Source organism: Triticum urartu, chromosome 7, assembly GCF_003073215.2.
Source record: "Triticum urartu cultivar G1812 chromosome 7, Tu2.1, whole genome shotgun sequence".
Lineage (NCBI taxonomy): Eukaryota > Viridiplantae > Streptophyta > Magnoliopsida > Poales > Poaceae > Triticum > Triticum urartu.
This window is the reverse complement of record NC_053028.1, coordinates 333092975-333113252: the sequence shown is the minus strand read 5'-3', so window position 1 is coordinate 333113252 and position 20278 is coordinate 333092975.

Genomic DNA, 20278 nt, shown 5'->3' with positions numbered 1-20278 from the left:
CATCACACCTTGATATGGCTGACCGTTTCTTTTGTGTTGCCTAATCACAAACAGTTCATTCAAGTGAATTGTATGTCGTAGCACACACCTTCATCTGGCTACCCGTTTCTATTCTTCTTCCTCATCGCAAATAGTTAATTGAACCGAACCATATGCACTGCTTTGCACACTCCACCATCGCAAACATTTTGCATCTTTTTTGACATTTTACATCACTGTTTGCGATTAATGCATCACACACAATTTCGTCAAAGGGTCTCTGATCGTAGTGTCGCGTTAGCATCATCCTGCAGTAGTGTAGGCATCCAAGAAGGAAAGAGGTCGCACCCGGACATGGAATCCACGATCTTGTCGATGCGCGGCAAGGGGAATGGGTCCTTCGGGCATGCTTTGTTTAGATCTATGAAATCTATGCAAAGCCTCCATTTCCCATTCGCCTTGCGCGCCACCACTGGATTTTCCAACCAAGTAGGATGCAATACCCCTATTACCAAACCAGTTGCCTCAAGTTTCTTGATCTCTTCGGCAATAAACTACTGACGCTCCAAAGCTTGCTTTCTGACCTTCTATTTGACAGGCCGGGCATGTGGGCAGACACCAAGGTTGTGCTCGATTACCTCCCTGGGAACACTAGGCATGTCAGATGGTTGCCCTGCAAACACATCGACATTCGCCCACATGAAGGAAATGAGCGCGCTGTCCTATTTGTCATCGAGGGTGGCACTGATAGTAAATGTACCATCAGCTCCAACCAGCCTTGCTGGGACCTTCTTCACGGTGGGTGCAACAAACTTTGATCTCTTGCTATTGGAACTCTCCGGCAAGTCATCGACAGGCGCAGCGCACTCCGAGGAGGTGCGCTTCCCTGATTCCTTACTGGCATCCTTGCTATCTTTCTTCCGTTTCTTGTTTTTTTAGCAGGAGCGGTAGCTTACGCGGCCTCTACAGCGACTGCTTCCCGGTACATCTTGTCCACGCATATGATTGTGTCCTTCTTTTCTGATGGAATGGAAATGACACCCATTGCTCCTGGCATCTTCAGCGTCTTGTAGGCATAGTGTGATGCTGCCACGAATTTTGACAGGTCTAGGCGACCATGGATTCCATTGTACGGCAGGGGTAGGTCAACCACATCAAGCACGATCTTCTCAGTATAGTAGTTCAACTACCCTCAAATGTTACCTATAGTGTGATCTTCCCATTAGGACGAATCTTGCCGGGGTTGATCCCTTGAAAAGTGCCAGTAACCTTGAGCTCTTCATCTTCTATATGAAGCTTGCTGATGACCTTGGGAGATATTAGATTCAACCTGGCCCCGCCGTCAACCAACATCTTTGTTACCTTGAGGTTGGGGATTGTTGGTCAGACCAACAACGGCAAACACCCCACCACGGTGGTGCGGTCAGGGTGGTCCTCTTCATCAAAGATGATGGGCGAGCCGGGCCATTTGAGTGGCTTACAAGTATCTGCCACTGGCTCCACAACATTGACCTCACACGCCCACTGTTTAAGCTGGCGGTGGGAGGAGTGCAAGGACGCACCTCCTTCAATGCATAGGGCGTCAGTGGCCTTCTGGAACTCCTGCTTACTGGTTTCATCCTCGTCCCCTTCATCTCTCTCGTCATCGCATCCCTTCTTCTCATGGCTTTTGGCGAGTTTCCCTTGATGTTGAGGGACCTTGTCGGGACAACCTCCTCTGCTACCTCGGCCTTTCGCACCAACACCATCTTGATCTCTCTCCCTGTCACGCTTCTCGTACTTAGCCTTCTGCTTCTTAACGAGTTGCTCAACCTGATGACACTCTTGAACATCGTGGTCCTTGGTCCGATGGATCTTGCAATACGGCCCATCAGCCTTCTTGGCAGCCGTGGCTTCTCATCAATCAGTGCACACGGCAACGTCCTTTTCGGGAACCTTGGTCTTGGCCTTCTTGCCGGTACTAGGAGTTCTCGATGCTTCCACAACCAACACTTCTTTATTCTTGCGCTTCTTGTTGTGTTTCTTGTGCTTCTTCTTCTGATTAGCAGCATCATCGTCGTCCTCTGAGTCAACGTCGACGCCATCTTCTTCACCAGGGAGTCACCTCCGTTGCTTTGTTCGAACACACTTATCCGCCAGAGTGTATAGCTCATTCACAGTATTGGGCAACCGGGCGTTCATCTTGGAACGTACCCTGCAGTTGCGTACGTTGGACTAGAACGTGGCTATCACAGCTGCCGGGTGGATGTTTGTAATGTTCTTATGCACCCTGCTGAACCTCTGCATGTACTTCTGTAAACTCTGTCCTGCCTTCTGTGGGAGGAGCTGCAAGTCGCTGGGCCATCTTGGTTCTTGATGACCGCCCGTGAAGGCACCAACAAATTCATCGCACAGGTCAGCCCAGCTCGAGATGGAGTTTTCCGGCAAGTGCATCCGCCACGACCTCACGTTTGGCTTGAGTGCCAAGGGAAGTAGTTGGCGAACACTTTCTCATCTCTTCCTCTGGTTGCTTGAACAACGATGTTATAGATGCTCAAGAACTCTACTGGGTTCAATCCTCCATCATACTTTTCTGGTATCTCTGGCTTGAATGTACGAGCAGATGGCAAACGGACTTGCCGTAGCTCGCGAGTGAAGGTGGGTCACCCAACCTCGAAAGGAAGGTACCCATCTCCACCAGGCATGGGTTTGTCGACGTCGGGGCCATTGCACCTATCAGACTGGCGGTGGGTTTCGCGATGTCTTTCGATGGTGATGTGTGTGTCCTCCATCCGCCTATCTTCCAGGATTCGTCGTTGGTCTCGATGTGCCCAATGATTGAATGAAGCCATTGATACATCGTCGGGTTCTTTGTCGTGTGGCTCTGGTTGCGGCTCTTGCGCTGGCTGCTGCATAGGGGAATGCACCGTGGGGGTGCCCCTTCAGTACGACCAGCGGTTTGGGCCGTCGTCGTTGCCGCCTGTGGAGGCCGTGGCGGGCCTGCTCACTGTGATCCCCCACCTCGGTGAAACCAATCAAGCTCTGAATGGTGGCTCTGCATTCATCCATTTGATTGGCTGCCAATGGGAATCTCAACAGGAGTTGGGTCCGCGCCATGGCTTCCGAAGCGGTGCTCGGCATGGATGACGACGCAGATCGCGACGTCGTCCGGCTTCGGACGGTGCCAGTAGTTATGGCACCGTGCTCTCAACACCCTGAGTTGGTCGCCAACGTAGCATGCTGACGAGGTGGATGGGCTCGGGGATTGGCGACCCGATCCGGTGCATCGTCTTGGCTAGCTTGTTCCGGGGGTGGCGCCTGCCCTGTAGCCGCATCCGCTATAGGGGCGGCCAGAGCATTGCAGTTCGCTCCAAAGCGAGTGCTATCGCTGCGGCTGCGCCCTTCAGTAGGGTGGAGAGGTGCAGATGGAATAATCCCTCCACCCGTTCCTTGTGGATCACGGCCACCGGGATGTTGTTGATGTTGTCCTCCTCTGGCGCCTCCCGCTCCCGTTTCGGCCGTAGGGGAAATGGTGACAGTGCCGCTCGCGCCAGCCACGTCCCCCACGGCGTCCACGTTCTCGTGCACCCCCGTAGTCCCCATGGCATCAGCGGCCACATGCGAAGGGGCCTTCGAGGTGGACGGGTGAGCTGTGGCATCGGGCTTTTTCTTGGGCGCCATGGATGACGAAGCTGTTGATGAAGATGATGCGCTGCTTACACCCTAGGGTTCACGCGAGCGCCTCCCCCTACTTGGTGCGCCAAAGATGTTGTGGTAAAACACGGCCACCTATGGGGCCATCGGCCCCTCGTGGTTCGGCAAGGGGGAAGGGTGTTGGGGATCGTAGCAGAAAACAAAAATTTTTCCTACGTTTCACCAAGATCAATCTATGGAGTCAACTAGCAACGAGAGGAGAGTGCATCTACATACCCATGTAGATCGCGAGCGGAAGCGTTCAAGAGAACGGAGATGATGGATTCGTACTCGCCGTGATCCAAATCACCGATGACCAAGTGCCGAACGGACGGCACCTCCGCGTTCAACACACGTATGGAGCGGATGACGTCTCCTCCTTCTTGATCCAGCAAGGGGGAAGGAGAGGTTGATGAAGATCCAGCAGCACGACGGCGTGGTGGTGGATGCAGCAGTGATCGCAGCAGGGCTTCGTCAAGCTTCTGTGAGAGGGAGAGGTGTAGCAAGGGAGAGGGAGGCGCCAAGGCTTGAGGTGGGGCTGCCCTCCCTCCCCCACTTTATATAGGCCCCCTAGGGGGGTGTGCCGGCCCTAGGATATGGGATCTCCTAGGGGGGCGGCGGCCAAGGGGTGGAGTACCCCCCAAGGCAAGTGGAGGCGCCCCTCCCCTAGGGTTCCCAACCCTAGGCGCATGGGGGCCCAAGGGGGGGCGCACCAGCTGACTATGGGCTGGCTCCCCTCCCCACTTCAGCCCATGGGGCCCTTCAGGATGGGTGGCCCCACCCGGTGGACCCCCGGGACCATCCGGTGATCCCGGTACAATACCGGTGACCCCGAAACTTTCCCGATGGCCAAAACTACACTTCCTATATATAGTTCTTCATCTCCGGACAATTCCGGAACTCCTCGTGACGTCCAGGATCTCATCCGGGACTCCAAACAACTTTCGGATTACTGCATACTCATATCTATACAACCCTAGCGTCACCGAACCTTAAGTGTGTAGATCCTACGGGTTCGGGAGACAAGCAGACATGACCGAGACGACTCTCTGGTCAATAACCAACAGCGGGATCTGGATACCCATGTTGGCTCCCACATGCTCCTCGATGATCTCATCGGATGAACCACGATGTCGAGGACCTAATCAATCCCGTACTCAATTCCCTTTGTCAATCGGTATGTTACTTGCCCGAGACTCGATCGTCGGTATCCCAATACCTTGTTCAGTCTCGTTACCGGCAAGTCACTTTACTTGTACCGTAATGCATGATCCCGTGATCAACCACTTGATCACATTGAGCTCATTATGATGATGCATTACCGAGTGGGCCCAGAGATACCTCTCTGTCATACGGAGTGACAAATCCCAGTCTCGATTCGTGCCAACCCAACAGACACTTTCAGAGATACCTGTAATGTACCTTTATAGTCACCCAGTTACGTTGTGACGTTTGGCACACCCAAGGCACTCCTACGGTATCCGGGAGTTGCACAATCTCATGGTCTAAGGAAATGATACTTGACATCCAGAAAATCTACAGCAAACGAACTACACGATCTTTGTGCTATGCTTAGGTTTGGGTCTTGTCCATCACATCATTCTCCTAATGATGTGATCCGGTTATCAATGACATCCCCATGTCCATAGCCAGGAAACCATGACTATCTGTTGATCAACGAGCTAGTCAACTAGAGGCTCACTAGGGACACATTGTGGTCTATGTATTCACACATGTATTACGATTTCCGGATAATACAATTATAGCATGAATAATAGACAATTATCATGAACAAGGAAATATAATAATCATTTTATTATTGCCTCTAGGGCATATTTCCAACAAAGGGCACATTCCACAAAGAGCGGAGAGCATAGCGTAGCACGGCAACATTAACACGGGCAGTTTTTACCCAGGTTCAGGCCACCACGAGGCGTAAAATCCTACTCCTGCTTTGGTGGATTGATGTATGGACCGTGTGGAGACGCAACTCTCTTTCCCGGCAAGGTTGCCCTAGGACGAGAGCAGTGTGACAGCACGAGACTAATGCTCCAGACGCCTTCCATGTTTTTCGTTGTCGCTGTGTGTTTTATTTGTTTGTTGCATTCATCATTGCATCATCTGCATTGCATTGTCACTCGCTCTTAGTTGCCGCTTCTTCCTTGTCTCGGTTGACCTTCTCTCAGATCAACCGGACCGCTCTCTTCTCTCTCTTTTCTGAGCCCATCAAACCCCTTGTCTCCGTGGCCTTTTGTCAAATCCCTCGCGCCCGTCCGAAACCTGTACCAAACCCGAACTGCACGGTCATGACCGATGGGTCCGGTTCATCTCCGAACATCCCCTAAATCTAGTCCACCTAACCTACCCCTCCGACCGGAGCCACCGGATCTCGATCGAAGGGCTCCAAAACACCCTCAAACCCCAACCCTAGATCCATGCCTATAAATGGACACCCTACCCTTCCATTTTCGAAACCCTAGCCCTTCCTCCTCGTTTTCCGCAGCCACCGTCTCCACCACCGCCGATTGGCACCTCCTCCTCCACCACCAACCACCGCGGCCCGTGAAGCCCATCCGGGGCCCGCCCAGGCCTGGATCTCATCGCCGCTCTCGAGTGTCCCACTCGTTCTAGATCGGGAGAGCCTCCCGAGCTCCTCCCGCTCGATCTAGGGCATCCCCGCACCGACGACCCCTCCTGGACCAGCTGCTGCCGCCAAGTACCCCGCCGACCCACCAAGTCCCAGGAGCCGCCTGCTCCGCCCCGGATCTGGCGCCCGCCAAGTCCCTCTACTGCTCCTCTAGATCGCGCCACCATGCAAGTCCTCTTGTCCCTGCATCGTCCACGAGCACGAGGGAGACGCAACAGAGCTCCCATTTTTCCCGGTTGACCGCATCGAGCACCGGCGAGCCTCCTTCGTCGTTGCATCGTTCCTCTACTCCAAGTGTCGACCGCAGCACCAAGTCCCGCTCGATTCAGCTCACCCTATTGAGCAAGCCCCTGCCTACATCGCCTGAAACCATCACGCTCCTACTTCCTCTGCTTCAAGGACGAGCCAGGCGCTCATGTTGACCGACTCGAGTTCGGCCGCGCCCTCCCCATCGACTGCCATGGCCGTGACCCCACAAGGCCCGGCCGCTCCTGTGTCCAGCGCCTAGGGCCTAGCCATTATTTTGGCCAAACCAAATATGGCCCAACGTGAGCATCCGCCACTTATACCTCTCCCAATGCAATTCCTGCTATGTTTCCCACTGCTCCTGTTCAAGTTTCGGCCTGTTCAATGTTTTTCTGCCGAACGAATTTAGCTATTATCCCAGATTTACTGTTTTACATAAAAACCCTCTAACTTCATCCATATAATAACTCATGAACTACGCATCATATGTAAAAACTGCATATATGTAAAATGCTTAGAATTTTGTCTACTTTCATAATATGCCACTTGCATCTATGTTTAAAATGTTTAAATTGCTGTTTGCATTAATTTGCTAAATGACATGTTAAAATGGTTTAATTCATAACTAAATAACCGTAGCTCCGAATTAAATAAACTTTATATGTAAATGTGGTAGAAAAATGCATAGTTTAACATGGTGCACTTACTTTGCATGTTTAACAACTCTAAATTTATGTGTAGGGAAGAACAGTAGCAATCTAAAAATATGCATATGAGGGTTTTCCGGAATTGTTGTTTGGTGTTCCGGCCTCATTTAAACTTGATTAAATAGTTAGATTACTTATGCTTCACCTCTTGCCATGTTAACAAACATTTAATCTTGTCTTGTTCATAAAAAAGAGCGAACTAAATAATTGAACATGGCGCTTCGTCAATATGTAACTCGTTGCATATTGAGCTCCACTTAATTTGTAGTGTTGTTTTTTGCACTTTGCCATGCCATGAATCATTAAACTGGACATGCATCATACTTGGTTGTGCATCATGCCATGTTTATGTGTTGTGTGTTCACCGTGTTGGTTGCTTCTTTCTGGTGTTGCTTCTTCTTGATAGTTCCGGTAATGTTGCGATTGTGAGGATCCATTCGACTACGTGGGTTCGTCTTCTTCATGGACTCGATCTTCTTCCTAGCAGGATTTCAGGCAAGATGACCGTCACCTAGGATCTCACTGCTATCATTCCTATGCTAGTTGTCTCAGTGATATCGCTATGTCGCACTACCTACCACTTGTTTATCAAGCCTCCCAAATTGCCATGTTAACCTCTAATCTTTTTCACCGTCCTAGCAAACTGTTGTTTTGCTATGTTACCACTTTGCTAAGCCCCTCTTATAGTGTTGCTAGTTGAAGGTGCAGTTGCAGGTTGTTCTATGTTGGGACATGGATATCATGGGATATCACAATATCTCTTATTTAACTAATGCATCTATATACTTGGTAAAGGGTGGAAGGCCCGACCTTTTGCCTGGTGTTTTGTTCCACTCTTGCCGCCCTAGTTTACATCATACCGGTGTTATGTTCCTTGATTTTGCGTCCCTAACACGGTGAGGGGTATGGGGCCCTCTTGACAGTTCACTTTGAATAAAACTCTTCCAGTAAGGCCCAACATTGGTTTTACCATTTGCCTAATAACATTGAAAACTTGCATAGGGACCGGCTAGCACCCGAGGACTCTTAATCAACCCCCGGGCCAATGATTCGCATGAGTGTTGGTCCAAACTGGGCGATGTCCGGTGCCCCCTGGGCAACCAGGGTCTTAGCCAACCCGACGGCTTGCCCATCTGGTGTACCCTGAGAACGAGATATGTGCGACTCCTATTAGGTTAGGTCGGTGCATTGGGAGCTCTTGCTGGACTTGTTTTACCATTGTCGAAATGTCTTGTGCAATGGGATTCCGAGTCTGATCAGAGGGTCCCGAGATGGTGGATTGTCTCCGCAGATTGTGAGCTTGTCATGGGCTATGTTGGAACACCCCTGCATGGTTTAATTTTTCGAGAGCTGTGCCCGCGGTTATGTTGCAGATGGGAATTTGTTAATATCCGGTTGTAGAGGACTTGAACTAGACTCGATTAAAATACGCCAACCGCGTGCGTAACCGTGACTGTCTCTTTTCGGGTGTGATCGAGAAAAGAACACGGTTGGGTTATGTTTGAACGTAAGTAGTCCAAGTTCAATTCTTGATCATTACTAGTTTGCGACCGTTTGCGTAGTTTCTAATCTTATTCATGTACTCGTAAGTTAGCCACAATATAACGCTTAGTCGCTTGCTGCAACCTCACCACTTATCTTTTCCATACCCATTAAGCTTTGCTAGTCTTGATACCCATGGTAATGGGATTGCTGAGTCCTCGTGGCTCACAGATTACTACAGCAACAGTTGCAGGTACAGGTCATGTGATGATCTGATGTGAGAGCGATGCTTGATTGCTTTTGGAGTTCTTCTTCTTCTCCTTCGATCAAGGGATTAGGTTCCGGATCGGGGAGCCTGGGATTTGTAGGGTGGATGTTGTTCTTCTTTTTCATTTGATTTCATCCGTAGTCGGATCCTGCTCTTCTGTATGATGGTTGCTATGTATTGATGAACTATTGTATTCATGTTGTAGCTTGTGGCGAGTGTAAGCCTTTATCTTGTATTCTCATCTATTCAGTACATGGTATGTTGTAATGATATCCACCTTGCTATGCGCTCGAAATGCGACTGTGCCCCGATCATGAATTCATCATGTGAGTGGGATAGAATCGCATCTTTGGCGCTAGAAGCAGCTACGCGCGTACGAGTGTACAGAGGTCCGAATCCTTTCTAGGGTAGCCACAATCATCCTTTTGTAGGTCAAGGGGTTACCACAATGGCAAAACAATCATTATCCCATGATTAGATAGCCACAGTACTCTCATACCTAACTCTGCAGACATGACATAGTGCACTAAATGAACCACTTAGTGTCACATTGTGGCGTGGCCTGGCAAGCCTTGCCGCACCATGCAGCGACCTTCTCGCCTATCTGCATGACATGTTTCCTGGATGGGTGTAATATAGAGGTGTTCTCCTTGGGGAGTGGCTGCCACGTGACAAGTAACGGCCACTTAATCACTTGGGGGCTCGACACCGCACTGATAGGTGACTTGCTTTGCTGTGAGGTGGAGCGGTGGAGCCTTGGCAGGGTGTTCCACCCTCGTCATCCCCGGCAAGCTTGCCAGGGCAGTCCTGAGAATTGACCTTGGGGTAACCTCGACCCCGCCAAGCTGGCCTGCCTGGCAAGGGAGGTTTTCCTTGGTGATATCTTGCTCCTTTGGTTGGTCTTGGTCTTCTAGATCCGCCCTTTGATTTCTCAAAGATCTTATCTCTTCTTCTTGGCCCTGTGTTGGATGATGCAACCTTGCTCTTAAGCCTGTGTATAGTCTGGGCAACATACACCTGGGTTTGTTGCACGGACAGGTACATATGTCATTGGCAAAGATCCAGGCTTCGACCTTTTCTGCGTATGGGGCAATGAGATATCGACGAACCAGCATCAAGTGAGGAAGCTAGTAAAGATTGTTAGTAAAATGGGTCAAGAGATGGCAATTAAACTATTTGTTTACACTTTATCCAAGACAACAATGAACTGTAGGATGGTAAGTAAGAACTCTGCATCCTTCTTTTTACTGCCCATAATGAGCCGTGTTAGATGACAATGTCTGAATCTTTTTCCTTTGCAGTAGTTCCTAAAGCAGCTTACTCAAGATTACCTCTGAAACTACATGATTGGTGGGCATGCAAAGGTTAAAATATTTCTACTAGAACATGATGATTATCTAGATGTTTTCATGAAGACCGTGAAGGATGGGCGGTCGGCCATCACAAGGGGTTGGACTAGAGTCGTGCGTGCCTTCTGCATGGAGGAGGGCACAATATGGGCATTCTGCTTCACCTTGTTTAGCAACCAGAATGTATTTCGCCAATTTCTTTACCGTCTTTAATAGTAAAACTATACAACTATGGTTCATCATTCTTTATTTGGTGCTTATGTAATTCTTGAACATATGTACCTATGAATCGAGTAATGCATTGGTTGTTTGAACCTGATGGATATGAATAAGCTATAGCATACTTTCAAATTCAAATACAATACTTTTTGAAATAGAAACAATTAAATTATGGTGAAATTAAGCTATGCAGGTTGTTTCGGCGCACATGGCCAGTAAAACACAAACGTTTGTGATATACACCATAATCTGACACGGTTCACAGAGAGGAAATGTGTGCAAGCATGCACATAGTTGAAGTTTGCAAAGCATGTGTGATGTCAGACAATATCACAAACGGTGTGGGCAAACTGAATGTTTGTGATAGTTGCCTTATCGTACATGATTTGAAACCATGAATTGTTTCTGATGTGGTACACATCATAAACGTCACCACAGAATAGCATGTGCGATAGTTGTCATGTACGACGATGTTACGACGGTCTGACATTTTGTAATCCTACCCGACACTTGTATGACGATTAGCTAATCTTCTTCATTAGTTATCACATACGGTTTGGAGAAGTGAATGTGTGTGATTATCTGCTTATCATACACATTCTATAATCATGAACCGTTTGTGATGGGCCGTGCATCATAAACGTAGCACCACAGAATACCGACTGTGATGGCCATGCGAGCACAAACGAGTTGCAAGGATGCAGCGTTTGCGTGGCTCCCTATCCACGACGATTTTTGGGTCGTGTGGTAAGGACCCCTCATGCGGAGCATCCTATGGTCATCCCCATGGACCCGCCATCCTCTCACCAAGTTAAAAGAGGACCAATGACACGAGCACGAGCTAGAGCCCTTGAGACCGAGGCGACATCTTTCCTTAGTACTATTCCATATGATCCACTCGAGACATGGTTACTACCTATGTCCGGAATGTTGTGCATTATTAGGTACCAAGAAGGCCCTCTCGAAGATGCACATGAAGATGGACAAGTCCCCAAGTAGAAGGATGAAGAGGAACGGCGGAAGGAACCCAAGAAGTCCTCAGGACCCGGACATCCGGCCACAAGCCTGAGACATTCGGCCCCTGGAACATCATCCACAACCGCCACCATCTAGTCAAGGATACAGGTCTCGGACATCCGGCCCAATCCCGGACATTCGGCCCAGCCCGGACATCTGGCCCGAGGCCTGGAAATCCGGCTCCTCTTATCCAGAGAGCAACCAAATTGGCCAAGTCAGCCCGGACATCCGACCAGGCTCCGGACATCCAGCCCATCGCGAGCAACCGAACATTCGGCCACCAGCCCAGAAATCCGGACCGCACTTGTCTAGAGAGCACCGAAGCTAGACCCTGCCAGCCTGGGCATCCGGCCCCTCCCCAGACACCTGACTCCTCGTGAAGGCCCGGACATCCGATCTGACTCTCGGACGTCCGGCTCCGCTTGTCTGCGCACAGTAAAGGGCCGAGGCCCATGTATCCCTTCGCCCCCTTAGACTATATATACCCCTTCTCCTCCTTCTTTCTAGGGTTAGCAAAGGCCTAGCTCATTTGAGAGATAGAGCTTTGCTCATCCGCTTGATACCTCCTCTATCAAAGTTCAAGACCTCTACGGAGAAGATCCCCCAAGTGGATTCAAGACCCCTCACGGGAAGACCCCTCAATACCTCCTCACGGAGAAGAACTATGGCCTCTTGTATCATCTTCTGTTGCGTTTGGATCTTGTATCACTCTCTATGTTCATGGATCTAGCACATGTGTTGTCAGGGGAAACGACACCTATGGGATCACTGGGGTCCCTTTTTGCTACGGTTGGCAGGCTCGGGGTTGTGCAAAGAGTGGGTCCAGAAGCCAGCACAAGGATCGTTTACCCAGGTTCGGGCTGCAAGGATGCGTAATGCCCTAGTCCTGCTTTGGTGTATATTTGAGTGTTCTTGAGTTCTTGAACTAGCTACGATGCATGCGTCGTCCAAAAGATCCGAATCCCCTCTCAATACGTCGCGGGCCTCCTTTTATAGTCAAAAGGAGCTGCCACAATGGCACACATGAGGTGGAAAGGTATACAGTGTACGAGCTTATCGCCTGTCATCACAAGACAAAGTGCATTCAATGCACTACTTAGGTGTCCACTTGCTTTATCGGGGCGGTAACGAGGCCCGCCCCGTCTGTCACCGCTCCGCCTTACTCCGACACGCGTCTAGGCCAACGATGCATGCAGCGCCACGCAAGCTGGCAGGCTACTGAGTTGGCGTGGTGGTAGGGTATCCACAAAGATCTGCATGCCGCCACGCTGGTGCTTGGCGGGTTGGATTAGTATCCACGTACTACCACGTGGCTACTTGCTTCAGTTTTTCGGTAAGCCACTGAGTTGGGGCGGCAAGGTCTTGCCACGGTCCCGCGTATATTCCTGGCAAGTGTCTTCCTGGGGTCTTCTAAACGCCCCCGACAAGAGTCTTGCCGGGGCCTTGCGAGCGTCTTTGGTAGGGAGCCTTGCCGGGGCCTCGTGGGCATCCACGGGAAGGAGTCTTGTGATTGTCTTGTCTTCTGGTCATCATCTAGTCTTGTGGACTCTCTGTCTTCACAAAGATTTGCATGCCACCATGGAGGTGCCTCCCGATCCTCGGTTCCAAAGTAGCCGATGGTGTTGCAACCCTTGGGCTCAAGGGTGGTGGCTCTGCTGGTGTCGGGTAAGTTGCCCCGTCAAGGCTCTTGCCAGGGTGCCGAGGCCGCCATGGCAAGGGACTTGCCGGGGGATTCCACCTCGCCCTCCTGCTCTTCGTGTTTCTGGCTTGGGGTTTTTCTGGTTGTCTTTGCACTTCTACTTCCTTCCTTCTAGCTATGGCGAACTTTAGTCTAAACAAAACTTGAAGTCTAAATGACTCCCTAAGGGTTGCATATATGGAGGAAGAGGGGGGGGGGGAATTTCGTGTCCCTTGGAGCAGGGGTCCGAAACCAACCTTAACTCTTGTTTCCCCACACAAACGGACTCTAAAAACAGCCTATACTTAAGTATTTCGAAAATACATGGGCCTGGCCCAATAATAAGGTGACGCAGCACCTAGAATAGCCTCTGGACAAAATTTATGAAGTGGCATCTTGTACATTTCGTCCAAGGCTTCATGCACTCCTTATGGTTGCTTCAAAGTCCTGAAATCATCACTTGTAACTCCGTTCTGGATCCCCTTGCGCATGCCATCATCTCCATGCTTGGTCTTGCTCCAGTGTTCATCCCTCTTATCCATGCCAGGCCCTTCATTTATAAGCAAAACAAATGTATCTAGTTTAGGCAGCATCATATTCTCATGAACATTAGAATCATTACCAAGAAACAAAAGTACCTGATAATTTAATTGGCGTGCGTGAGCTCTAGTAATTGGTCCAGTATGTATAGCAGCAGGGGCTGTGGGTGTAACAATGGTATTGATGTACTCATCATCCTCCCCTTCTTGAAATGAAGTCATCCTCGACGGAAGCTCATCTTCCTCACCAAAATAAGGCTTCAAATCTGCAATGTTAAAAGTGGGACTAACCCCAAAATCTGCAGGCAGCTCAAGTTTATATGCATTATCATTTATTTCCTCTAACACCTTAAAAGGACCATCAGCACATGGCATTAGCTTTGAGTTGCGCAAATTAGGAAATCTATCCTTACACAACATGTTTTCTACCCTTATCTCCAGCAAGTTTATATTTAGCATTCATACGCTCAATGTTTTCCTTAGTTAACTCATGCATTTTTAAAATCAATTCAGCACGTTCTTTAGCATCAAAATTAACCTTCTCCGAAGATGGAAGAGGCAACAAATCAATAGGTGCACGAGGTACGAAACCATACACAATTTCAAAAGGGCACATCTTAGTAGTAGAATGCAATGAACGATTATAAGAAAATTCAATACGAGGCAAGCATTCTTCCCTCATTTTCTTATCATTCTTCAAAACAACCCTAAGCATACTAGACAATGTTATATTGACTACTTCAGTTTGTCCATCAGCTTGGGGGTGACAAGTAGTACTAAATAGAAGTTTAGTCCCCAACTTAGCCCATAAAAATCTCCGAAAGTGGCTAAGAAATTTAGTATCACGATCTGAAACAATAGTATTTGGCACACCATGCAAGTGAATAATTTCACGAAAGAACAAATCAACAACATTAATAGCATCATCGCTTTTATGACATGGTATAAAGTGTGCCATTTTTGAAAATCTATCCACGACAACAAATATGCTATCCCTCCCCTTCTTTGTTCGAGGTAAACCTAAAACAAAGTCCATAGATATATCCTCCCAAGGAACACTAGGTACAGGAAAAGGCATATATAAACCATGAGGATTGAGTCGTGACTTAGCTTTTTGACATGTAGTGCAGCGAGCAACAAAACGCTCAACATCCTGTCTCATCTTTGGCCAAAAGAAATGTGTAGCAAGTATATCCTCCGTCTTCTTGACGCCAAAGTGTCCCATTAATCCTCCTCCATGCGCCTCCTGCAACAACAAAAGACGAAAGGAGCTAGCTGGAATGCATAGCTTGTTAGCACGAAACACAAATCCATTGTTAAGAACGAACTTGTTCCAAGTTCTCCCTTCCTTAAAATTTTGTAATACATCTTTAAATTTAGCATCATGAACATATTGATCTTTGATGGTCTCCAAACCAAATATTTTAAACTCAAGTTGTGAAAGCATAGTATAACGACGAGACAATGCATCAGCAATAACATTTTCTTTACCCTTCTTGTGTTTAATGACATAAGGGAAAGTCTCAATGAATTCAACCCATTTAGCATGTCTATGGTTCAGTTTTGCTTGACTTTTAATGTGTTTCAAAGATTCATGATTAGAATGTATAACAAATTCCATGGACCATAAATAATGTTGCCATGTTTCTAAGATCCGAACAAGAGAATATAATTTTTTATCATAAGTAGAATAGTTCAGACTAGGCCCACTCAATTTTTCAGAAAAGTATGCAACAGGTTTGCCATCTTGTAATAACACACCTCCTAATCCAATTCCACTAGCATCACATTCAAGCCCAAAAGTCTTACTAAAATCAAGAAGTTGGAGTAAAGGAGCATGTGTCAACTTATCTTTCAATAACGTGAAGGCTTCTTCCTGTGCGGTACCCCAAACAAAGGGCACATCCTTCTTTGTAAGCTCGTTGAGAGGTGCAGCAATGGTGCTGAAATCTCTCACAAAACGCCTATAGAAACCAGCAAGGCCAAGGAAACTCCTCACTTGTGTGAGCATTTGGGGCTGCGGCCAACTCTCAAAAGCTTCAATCTTGGCTTTATCAACTTCAATTCCCTGTGGAGTAACAACATAGCCAAGAAAAGATACTCGGTCGATGCAAAAGGTGCACTTCCCATGGTTACCAAACAGACGTACATCACGTAGAGCAATAAAAACAACACGTAAATGTTCCAAATGTTCCTCCAAAGATTTTCTATAAATCAATATGTCATTAAAGTAAACTACCACAAATCATCCAATGAAAGCACGTAAAACTTCGTTCATTAATCTCATGAAAGTGCTAGGTGTATTAGTTAACCCAAAAGGCATGACTAACCACTCATATAATCCAAACTTAGTTTTAAGGCTGTTTTCCATTCATCTCCCAATTTCATATGAATTTGATGGTATCCACTACGCAAATCAACTTTGGAGAATATTGTAGAGCCACTCAATTCATCAGGCATATCATCTAGCCTAGGAATAGGATGACGATAACGAATAGTAATATTATTAATGCCTCTACAATTAATGCACATACGCGACTTACCATCCTTTTTCGGCACTAAAATGATAGGAACAACACAAGGACTAAGGGATTCGCGTATATAACCTTTGTCGAGCAGATCTGATGGAGGGCCATGTCGGAGACCGGCCCCGATAGTTTTATGTCTGGCTGCGTGGGCGAATGCGCGGCCGTCTTCGTCTCCCCACTCCGTTTGCTCGGGAGATGGAGCTTGATCCGCCTCAGGCTCTGAGGTTGCACATGAGGGGCTACGGGAATGGCAACATGCAGGTCGACGTCGACTTCCCGGCCCCTCCCGTTATGTATCTCTACCATGGATGGAAGGCCTTCACCCGTGCCCATAGCCTGTCGGAGGGGCTCGTCCTCCAATTTAAATTGATGGAGGACGGCCTGCTCTCCATCAACGTCTTCGGGCTCATGGGAACTCACTTGAGGTGTTGCGCGGAGAGCTCCTCTGATGGCGAACCCTCCTCCTTGAGCGGGAGTGACGAGGAGGGCAGCGACAGCGACGACGAGGGCGTCCAGTGGGAGGACGTCGACTCCGACTGACCGCGCCACCCCCCTCCCTCGGCCCCGCGCCCTGCCGAGGGTCTTCCTCGTCAAGCTCTCCATCAGCGTTCTCTTTTTGCCTTCACCAGCCGCACCTGGGAGCAAAGGGGCAAGAACGGAGATCACAGGGAACCTATCTTTTCCCTTAAATTGTAGGCACTTGCCAAATCTTAATTTCTATATAATGTAATCTCTTGAGCCCATGCTTGTATCCTATAACCTTTGTACTTGCATCAGCATATTAATGAAAAAGTCTAGTCCTTCCTGTAACTCGTGCACGTGTACGTTCGTGCGGAGGCGAAACGCCTTCTTAGTGTAAGTAAACGAGTCCTTCCGACAAGCCACCTTGTTGGCACCCCTTGCGCCTGCCGGAGAATCACATCTGCCAGGTTACAGAAAAAGGGCCCAGCCCCCCGTCCACCTCTTTTTGATAATGGTCACCACGACCATTCTGACCGAAGTAGCGTTCGAGTCAGAAATGGGAGCCCCCGAGTCCTTAAAGACGAGTGGCAAGGCTTTCTAATGCACAAGTCACAGGTTATAAATATGAATGGGCAAGAGGTAAACTTTATCTGTTTGGTTTGCCCGGGATCGCCGTGCCAGGCGGTCTTCTCAACTTCTTGCCGGAGCCAGGTCCTCGGTGGGATCGCGCATCTTTGCCGTGACTGGATAGAAATGAGGACAAAAGCACGGAACCTCGGTGGTCCACTAACATTTACTGGAATCAAAAAGCAGTAGAATACCCTGGACAAGCATGCATATACGTATATACACAAACATGGAAATCGAGGGGAAACTATACATACTAAGTGATTCTTCCACTGGGTCCACTTCCGGCCACTTTGTGAACTTGTCGATCGCGACGTACAAGTACTCAAAGCCCCCGGCAGCAAGGGGAAAGGGGCCCAGTATGTCGAGATCCCAGACTGAAAATGGCCAGGAAAGAGGGATTGTCTAAAGAGCTTGGGCGGGTTGGTGAAGCTTCTTTGAATGGAACAGGCACGCTTCACACTTGGTTACTAGTGTAGTTGCATCCTGGAGGGCGGTGGGCCAGAAGAAACCTTGCCGGAATGCTTTGCCGACTAGAGCCCTTGACCCTATGTGGGAGCCAAACATGCCTCCATGTATCTCTGCCAGCAGCCTCAGTCCGTCCTCTCGAGGAATGCACTTCAATTTCACACCGTTCGGTCTTCTCCTATAGAGTGCATCATCCACGAACTGGTACCTCCTGGACCAACGGGCTACTTTATTTGCTTCTTCCTGCTCCTCGGGGAGATCTCCTGTTTGGAGGAAACGGACGGTGGGCTGCGCCCATGCCAAAGCATGGGGCTCGACGGCAAGGGATAAAGGCTCATCTTCGACCGTAAGGGCAGTTGCTTCTATGGCCAGGGCGTGAGGCCCTGCCGAGGGTTGCCGCTCTCCGGGGAGTTTGGGACCCCCGGCAACGTCCTCGCCGGTAGCTCCTGGGAGCTCAACGGGAAAGTACTTGCCGGGGCCCGCCTTCCTTTGTTTGTTGTATCCTGCTGATGGTTCAACGGATGGGTGAGTTAGCTGAAGCACAAAGGTACCTGGTTCCATAGGCAACTTAAGGGCAACACGCTTTGACAGGTTGTCGGTAATGCCGTTCTCCGCTCGAGGGACATGCTCTGGTTGCAATCCGTCAAAGCGCTCTTCTAACTTCCTCACTTCATCCACATAGGCCTCCATCAACAGGCTCTGGTAGTCCTTGTTTACTTGCTTGACGACGAGTTGTGAATCACCTCTGACGATGAGCTTTCTGATTCCAAGGTCTGCCCTGATCCTGAGACCGGCCAACAACCCCTCATACTCCACTGTGTTGTTCGTCAATTTTTCTCGGGGAAAGTGCATCTGGATTACGTACTTGAGGCGCTCTCCGGTGGGTGCAACGAGCAACACGCTGGCACCAGCACCTTGGAGTGAGAAAGCTCCATCAAAGTACATAATCCACTCACTGCTCGTCTCCTTGCCGGGAAGGGTGGTCTCTTGAATCTCCTCGTCGGGCATTGCGGTCCATTCTGCTATGAAATCTGCCAGGGCTTGGCTCTTGATTGTTGAAGTACTTTCAAACTTGAGGCCAAAACTCAACAGCTCCAACACCCACTCCACAATCCTCCCAGTCGCGTGTGGGTTGTGCAAGATTCGTTGCAATGGGATGCGCGTGACGGCGGTGATTTCATGTGCTTGGAAATAGTGGCGTAGCTTTCTCGAGGCCACGAGGAGGCTGAAAAGTAACTTCTGCATACCGGAATATCTTGACCAGGCCCCCTGCAAGAGGGAACTAACAAAATAGACTGGGTGTTGCACCATCTTCTTCTTCTGTCCCACTTTGCTCATCTGCTCAGACTCCGGCTTGCCGGGATCGGATCTTGCCAGGGGTTCTGTCTTGTCAGCGCCAGACCCTGCCGGGGATGGCCCCGACCCGCCACCCGATGGCTCCGCTGCTACTGCTGCCTCTTCCTCGAGTTCCCTCTATGCCACCAGCGTGGCACTGGCCACTTGATTCGTTGCTGCCAAGTATAGCAGCAATGACTCTTGCGGCTTGGGTTCGACTAGTATCGGCGTGGAGGAGAGATACCTCTTCAAATCTTGTAGTGCGGCCTCTGCCTCCGGAGTCCACCTTACTGGACCCGCCTTTTTCAAAACTTTGAAAAAGGGGCGGGCGCGCTCAGCAGATTTGGATATGAATCTACTTCGGGCGGCAACACAACCGGCGAGCCTACGAATGTCTTTGAACCGCTTCGGTGCCTCAATCTACTCGATCGCCTTGATCTTGTTGGGATTTGCTTCAATTCCGCGCTGAGACACAAAGAAGCCAAGAAGTTTGCCGGACGGGACACTGAGCACGCACTTCTCTGGGTTGAGCTTGAGGTTGATCCTACGCAGGTTCGAAAATGTTTCTTCTAGGTCTTGTATGAGAGTGGCCCTGTCCTTGGTTTTGGCCACTATATCATCCATATAGGATTACATATTTCTATGTAGTTGGGGCTCAAAACCAATTTGAACCCCTCAGGCAAACGTCGAACCAGCACTCTTCAACCCGAAAGGCATCCATACAAAACAGTACGTACCACATGGGGTGATGAACACGGTCTTCTCTTCGTCTTCTTTCATCATGAAGATCTGGTGGTATCCTGAATAGGCGTCGAGGAATGACAGCAGGTCACACCCAGCAGTGGAGTCTACAATCTGGTCGATGCATGGCAAAGGTAAAGGATCCTTCGGACAGGCTTTATTGGTATCTGTGTAATCAATACACAGCCTCCACTTCCCATTTTCCTTACGCACCACCACCGGTTTGGCCAACCACGTGTGGTGGAGTACTCCTCTAACTAGGCCTGCCGCCTCCAACTTCCTGATCTCTTCTATGATGAACACTTGTCGCTCCA